Genomic DNA, 7,319 nt, shown 5'->3' with positions numbered 1-7,319 from the left:
CGCAATTCCACCTCCGTGTGGGTCAAAGGCAACAGCACAAGCGAGTCCCCGGGAAGCCCAGGAGGCTTTAGCCCCAGATCTGGGGCTCAGGCATGGCAGGCTCGCCAGAGGTGCCAAGGAAACGGTGCCAAGCCACGTCGCTGCCAAGGACAGCGGCTGCTCCCCATGCACCATCACCTGGGCCGAGGGCTGTTAGCAACCTTTGTGTGAGCCGGCAGCGGGGCCGCGGCCCTCCCAGCCTCCCGGGCCTTCTTCCCTGCGTGCGGACCACAGCAGGCCTCCACTGCCTTCCCTGGTGCCTCCCCTGCTGGCCACGGACCCTGTTCCTCCGGATCCCTGGGAACCAGCAGAGTGCCAAGTAGATGTTTGAATAAATGAAGGGGAGAATGAAATCCCCCCTTCCTCCTGAGAACACATGGTGCCCGTCTGTGAGGGAGAACTCTTCCTTGTCTCCACAAAGCTCTCCTTCCCCATGTCCTCAATTCTAGTTCTTTCCTTTCCCCAAGTCCTAGTTTCATTCTGCCACCCAGCCACTCACCCACCTACCCATTCTGGTATCTGTCCATCCATGCATGCATCTTTTTATCCATCCATCCATCCACCCACCCACCCATCCATCTATCCATTAATGCAATTCATCCACCTAAAATATATCCACCCATCTATCCACCTATCCATTAATTCAATTCATCCACCTATAATCTACTAGTATTCATTTATTAATCCATCCACCTATCTATGCATCCATCCATCCATCCATCCACCTCTCCATCCATCCATCCATCCATCCATCCACCTATCTATCCATGCATCCATCTATATAGTCACCCATCCATCCATTAATTCAATTCATCTACCCATCATCCATCCATCCACCCACCCATCCACGCACCCACTTGTTTGCCCGCTCACCCCCACCCCATGCATCAGGACAGAAGACATCTGAAAATTCCTTTTCAGTACATGTCCTTGTCTAGGGCTGAGGGGCCACAGGGTCAAGTCAGACAGGGACCCTGGTCCTAAGGAGTTCTCACTCGATTGCGTGGTGTGAGAACATAAAAACAAGTTCCTGCGAGAGAGTGAAGGGTAGCTAAGAGAGGGGAAATGGGGTCCTAGGTGCCTCCAGAGGCTGGAGCAGGAGGTTCCACTTGCAAATGAGGGCCAGTCTGGGGAAGCGATAGCAGAAGTGGCGCTTGTTGGAGGAGAACGGGGGCAGGAGAAGTGAGTGAAAACTGGGGAGCAAATCACTGTTGCCCCGCCCGGTCCTGGGACAGGCCCAGAGAGGGTGAGTGACTGCCTCCAAACCCCCAGCTCCTCAGTGGTGCCGCCGATTTGAGACGCTCAGGCATCAGCTCCTCGGAGACGCTTCTGGGCGCGCCCCTGCACATCCATGTCTGTGCACATCCGAGTCCCAGCTGTGCCTGGCCTCCCCAGGGGAAGGCCGCTCATGCTGCCTGGCTCCCTGCTCTGCCCCCAGCACCTGGACACAGCAGACGCTCAGAGAAGCCATCCTGAGAGGGTGGGTTCACAGCCCCAGGGCCAGGGCCAGGGGACAGGGCATTGGCTCTGACCTCCTGCCTTTCCTCCCCGCAGGCCTCCCTGCCCGTCTGCGCGGTGTGGGGCCGCCCACCAGCCACTGCTCCGGCCCAGGGGGCCCAGCACCTCCCTGCCGGGCCCCCCCCTGGGGCCTCTCGGGAGACACGCGCTAAGCAAACAGATAATTGAAAAGATTACCGGGATGGGACTGGCGGACGGCTGATTTATCGCACGTCAGCCCTTGTTCGGGGTTTTTATTAGAAATTGAAGAATGGCTTCCCAACCTGAGCTGGTGGCTGCGTTTCACCTCCACCGGTCATGCACCCCGCAGCCCTCCGGGGGGGCTCCCGGGGCGCCTCCAGCTCTGGGTGTGACCCAGCGGGGACGAGGACCCGGCCTCCAGCCTTCACCCTCCTCCTCTGGCCACCCGCTCCTGCACCCCCAGCTCCTCCTCCCTTCCCCTTCCCCTTCCCTTCCCTTCCCCAGCTCCCGCTGCTCTTGGGGAGTTGAGGGAGGTGCTTGGTGGGACCACAACGATGAGTAAGTGGAACCCACCTTGGAATCCCAGCATCCTCCAGGGCTGGTCGGAAGTCCCCCTCCACTGGCCCGCCCGGAAGCGGCCCCTCCCACGTGCTGCGGTTGCTCTCGCTGGTCCCTCCCCACCTGGCAGCTGCTGAGCCTCCTCCATCTTTGGAGACAGGCTCTGGGGGTGGCTAGTCCCCGAGGGGTCCGGGAGAGACTGGTGGGCACTGAGGTGTGGTGGTGGGGTGTCTAGGCCAACAGGAAGGTCAGTTGAGATGAAACACTGGGGAAGCCAGCACGTGGTGGCTGTGTGGCTTTGGGCAAATTACTTACCCTCTCTGGTTTATCCGCGGTGGAAAACACCCTCCGGGATGCTCACCTCAGCACGGTGTTCTCAGCTTCCCCGGGCCTCGAAGGAGGGGAGTCCTCAGGCCCCACCCCGGCCTGCTGCTCTCGGGCGGCGTGGAGGGAGCAGCACCTGAGGCCACGCAGGTGACGGGGAAGGCACCCGCACGCCGTGCTGAGGGGTGAGGCTGGCGGGCAGGTGCCAGCGAGAGGTCCTGGGCCCGGAGATGGGCCTTGGCCGATGCGCCTCCCTTCCCAAGGGCAGCGGTGCCCACGGTGCCCAGAGAGAAGCCAACTTCCAGCCCCGAGGGCGCTGCGGCCTGCGCTGGGTCTGCAGAGCTCATGCACGCCTCCGTGGCCTGCGGTGTGGCTCCGTGGCCTGCGGTGTGGACCTGGGGCTCAGGAGGGCCCTATGGGCAGTGGCAGGGGCAGAGGTGGCACGGGCTTTGCCATGCCTGAGAGGGCTCCTGACTCCTCCTGGCTCTGCCCCTGGCCAGCTGTGTGACTTTGGGTGGCTCTCTCAACCTCTCTGAAGTGGATCTTTGAACCAAGTTCCTTCCAAGTGCAGGAGCCCAAGAATCACCTAGGTGATGGCTCCAGTGCAAAGTGGGGATGCTCGGTGGGGAGCGGAGGGGACGGACAGGGGCCTCCCGGGAGGTGACCTCTAGTCCCCCAACCCCCGTCCTCCCTCCAGCCCCGCCACACATTCTCCTTCGCTGTTTGCAGCAAGGCGCCGAGAGGCCTGGTTCAGGGCCCGGTGTGGGGTGGGCAGCGGTCCTTCCTTCCTCCTGCCTGGGCTGGGGGTCCTCCTGTCTGACGTCCACAGCTTCCCTCTTCACCCCCTTTCCCTCTGCCCTTTCCTCAGCCTGGTCCCGTCCTGTCTGCTGCCTTGCTGCCCGCCCCCTTCCTGCAGAGAGCCTGCCCTCTCCCTGGGCAGGGGTGGGTGGGGTGGGGCCCTCTCCCAAGGCATCAGCCTGTCCCTCTCCCCTGCTCGGAGAGGGAGGGGCTCAGAGCCTCCTCACCCCTCTCAGCCCGGTCCTAACCGGCCCTGTGCCTGCATTCGCCCAGACAGGCGGCTGGGGCCGGGCCCAGGTGGTGACAGCCCGGTGGCCCCGCCTGGTCCCTGCCCTCTGTGTCTTCCCTCCCAGTCCCCGGCCCTCTTCGCGCCTCTCTGTGCGCCTGTCTGTGTCTGTGTTTCTGTCTCTCACCATGGAAACTCCCTTTCATTCTGTCCTCATCCAAGTGATTACAAATGGGAGGGGAGGCCACAGGCCGGCGTTTGTGCTCGGGGCTCCTTCCTGGTGAGTTATGGGGGGTGGGGGGTCGTATCCCCTGCAGCCTCCAGGTGGGCAGCTCCCACTGCCCCTCCCAGGCCCGAGCCCCCGCTGGGTGGGCAGGACCCGCTCCAAGGCCGGCCTCCCGGGACTGGGCGCCTGGCCCGGCTCGGCTGCCCTCCGTCCCCCGGCCGCCCTCCTGCAGCAGCAGGTGGGTGGTGAGCAGGCGGGCGGTGCGGAGGCTGGGCACCCAGTGGGGGTGTCCACACCAGTCACTCTCACCAACTGGGACTGGCCCACCACTCCAGAGACGGCCGGCATCACTCCAGGTCTGCAGAGAGCCAGGCCCCTGCCTCTGTCCGCATTCGGCTCTGAGGCTTGGCCGTGCCTAAGGAGTGGGAGTCTCAAGATGGGGGATAAGATTACGTGCGTTAAAAGGAGGCCAGCATGGCTCAGTGGTTGAGCGTCAACCTATGAACCAGGAGGTCCCAGTTCCATTCCGGGTCAGGGCACATGTCCGGGTTGCGGGCTCGATCCCCAGTGGGGGGCGTGCAGGTGGCAGCCGATCAATGATTCGCGAAGAGCCGTCTGCGGTGCGGAGGGCCCATCTGTTTCTCCTTCATCATTGATGTCTCTCTCTCTCTCTCCCTTCCTCTCTGAAATCAATAAAAATATATTTTTTATAAAACGGTTTGGTGAAGGCAATAGAGGGAGGGCGGCTTACTGTTTCTTGCCTCTGCTCGGGGTCTTAAAGGCGAATGTTTGTACTCTGATTCTGGGCTACGATCTTGGTCCGCAGCCTCCAGCTCCTGGATCGAATGCCCTTCTCCCTGGAACATGTGCATACTCGCACACCCTCATGCTCCTCATGCACCGACACACATGCACACACGCTGACACACATACAACACATTTCAGAAACTGTTTCCTTGAGGGGGGGCTGTGGGAGTGGGGAGAGGGGCCTCACAAAATGATGGAGAAGGTAGAATTGACAAGGCTTGCTGATCGGCTGGGAGGAGGTGGGAGAGGAATAGGGAGACAGGGAGGAGGAGGGAGGAAGAAGAGAAGGGGCTGGGAAGGATGTGTGGAGGGGGAGGGGAGAGGAGGAGGCCGGGAGGAGGGGAAGCTGGTGTCCTCACTAGAGGGTGGGACGAGAGAAGTCTGCCAGAGAAGTCAGGGGCCTCTCCTTCTGCCCCTGGGCGACCTCCCTGCCCCTCAGAGGCCCTGCCAGGCTAATGAGGGCCTGTGCTGTGCGGAGCCATCAATTACGGAGATGAGTTTATTTTGAAGTCTAAGATAGGGACTGTGGCGTCTCCACCAGGTATGTGTTTACACCTCCAGGTCGGAGATGCCGAAGTAAACAGGCTGTGGGCCACGGTGGGGAGGCCGGGCCCCGGGGAGGGCTGTGCTGGGTCTGCCCGCCGCCTGGGCTGTGGGGGCACCACACCCGTTCACGGAGTCCCTCCTACATGTCAGGCTCAGAGCCGAGGATCGGGCGCTGGGGCCTGCAGCCGGAGGCACGCAGTTGGGGGCTGCAGGCGGGTCCGGCAATGCCCAGGGTGTGGTCGGCGTGGAGGTGACAGGAAGCACGTAGGCTGGGAGTCCGGAGGGGGGTCCCAGAGGGGGCGTCTTGCTCAGGGCTGAGAGAGGGGGCTGCGGTGCCTGGCTCTGTGACGGGGCGGCACCACTCCAGGTCTGCAGAGAGCCAGGCCTCTGCCTCTGTCCGCATTCAGCTCTGAGGCTTGGCCGTGCGTAAGGAGTGGAAGTTTTGAGATGGGGGGTATAAGATTACGTGTGTTAAAAGGCAGCTGTCTTGGCTTGGTGGTTGAGCCTCAGCCTACAAACCAGGAAGTCATGGTTCCCATTGGCCAACGCTCTACCCACTGAGCCACACCGGTTAGGGCTGAAGGTATTTCTTAGAGGTGATTCACACTGAAATGCATCACCCGTCATGGGGTGGGTGGGCCTCGCCCCATCAGTGGGCGGGGCTGAGAGCAAAGCCTGAGGTTTCCAAAGGAGGGACCTTCACCCCGCCTGGGCACAGACTCAGCCTGGGGGTTCCGCCTGGGGGTTCCACCTGCAGAGCCCGACTCAACTCTCTCCTGAGTCTCCACTGGCCGGCTTGAAGAGCTCATACCTGTCAGCCCTCACAGTTGCATGAGTCAATTCTGCAAAATCTGTCCTCTCTCTCATCACCCCACCCCCCGCCTCGCTCCGGACCACCCGCTCCCATTGGTTTTGTTGTTTCTGGAGAACCTGTCTTACACAAGCCTCGCAGAGTGATTCGGATGCCGGGCCACCTGGCACCAAGCTTGGCCCTGTCCTCCCCGTCACGGGCCCCTCTCAGGAGGTGAGTCGCTGCACAGGGGTGTCTCTGAGCCCCCGTTGTGTGCCCCGTGCTCCGTGGGGCGTGGCATTTCAGCAGCCCCTGGGAGCGGGTTAGAGACGCAGAGCCCAGCGTGCTGAACCGGAAACGGCAGCCTAACAAGATCCCGGGGTGCGGGAGCCACTGCCCGGAGAGACCAGCTCGGACTGCGCCCCTCTCCCTGTCCAGGCGCCGCCCTCCCGCTTGGCACACAGTGGGCGCTTGTCATTCTGGTTGGTGACACATCGGTCTCTGTCTAGCCCGTCATACAGTGAGTCCTCCCGTTCACTGCATCTTTCACTTCCCGTCCAGACTTGGTGTTTGAATTGCGGTAAAATACACAGCACCGTGGCCATTGTTAAGTGTCCGGGTCAGTGGCCTAAGCACATTCATATTGCTTTGCCGCCACCACCGCGCCTGGGACTTTCCATCTCCCCAAACGCAGACTCTGTGCCCGTGAAGCGCTCCCGCAGTCCCCGCCCCCAGCCCGGCACCTCCCGCGCTGCTTTCTGTCTTCATGGAGGTGGCTCCTGGGGACCTCTCCCCGGCGGAGCCAGGCAGTGTTTGCCTTTTGGGGACACATGTATGCTGATTTCCTTCCGCATCATGTCTTCACGGGTCATCCACGTGGTGCCTGTGTCTGCGTCTCCTCCTCTTCGCGGCAAAGAGCCGACCTTCATCGGCTGATGGACGCGGGGCTGGGCCTGCGCCGGAGCCTGAGCACACAGGTGTCTCCGGGTCTGACCTGCCCTCCCTGGGTGAACACCGGACATGGAGCTGCTGGGCCGCGGTAGCTCTGTGGTTAGCTCTCTGAGGCCCCCCTCCCGCAGTCCCACCAGCTCGTTCCGGTTCCCCACGCTCCCGCCACGCTGCTGTGTGCTGTCCTGCTCGGGACAGAGGCCAGCTGATGGGGCCAGGCCTCCCTCCCCGCGGTCTGGATCTCCCCTCTGCCTCATGCCTGGCGGCTCCTCTTGCTCAGGGAAAGGAGCCAGGTTTTATTTACCTTCGGCCCCGGCTCTGGCACAAGCCCCACAGAGGAGGAACTGGTGACACGGAGCTGAATGGATGAATGGATGAGTGAATGAATGAATTCGTTAGCGGAGGGATTATCTGATGAATTCTGTAAGCCAAGCCCAGGGAGGAACCCTCCGCCTGGCCAAATTAACCTGTCCTCTCCTGGCAGGCGTGGCCCAGTGGTTGAGCGTCAACCTGGGAACCAGAAGGTCAGGGTTTGATTCCCAGTCAGGGCACATGCCGAGACTGCAGGCTCCATCCCT

This window comes from Pipistrellus kuhlii, unplaced genomic scaffold (assembly GCF_014108245.1).
Source record: "Pipistrellus kuhlii isolate mPipKuh1 unplaced genomic scaffold, mPipKuh1.p scaffold_m20_p_1, whole genome shotgun sequence".
Taxonomy (NCBI): Eukaryota; Metazoa; Chordata; class Mammalia; order Chiroptera; family Vespertilionidae; genus Pipistrellus; species Pipistrellus kuhlii.
Note: the sequence above shows the minus strand (reverse complement) of the source record.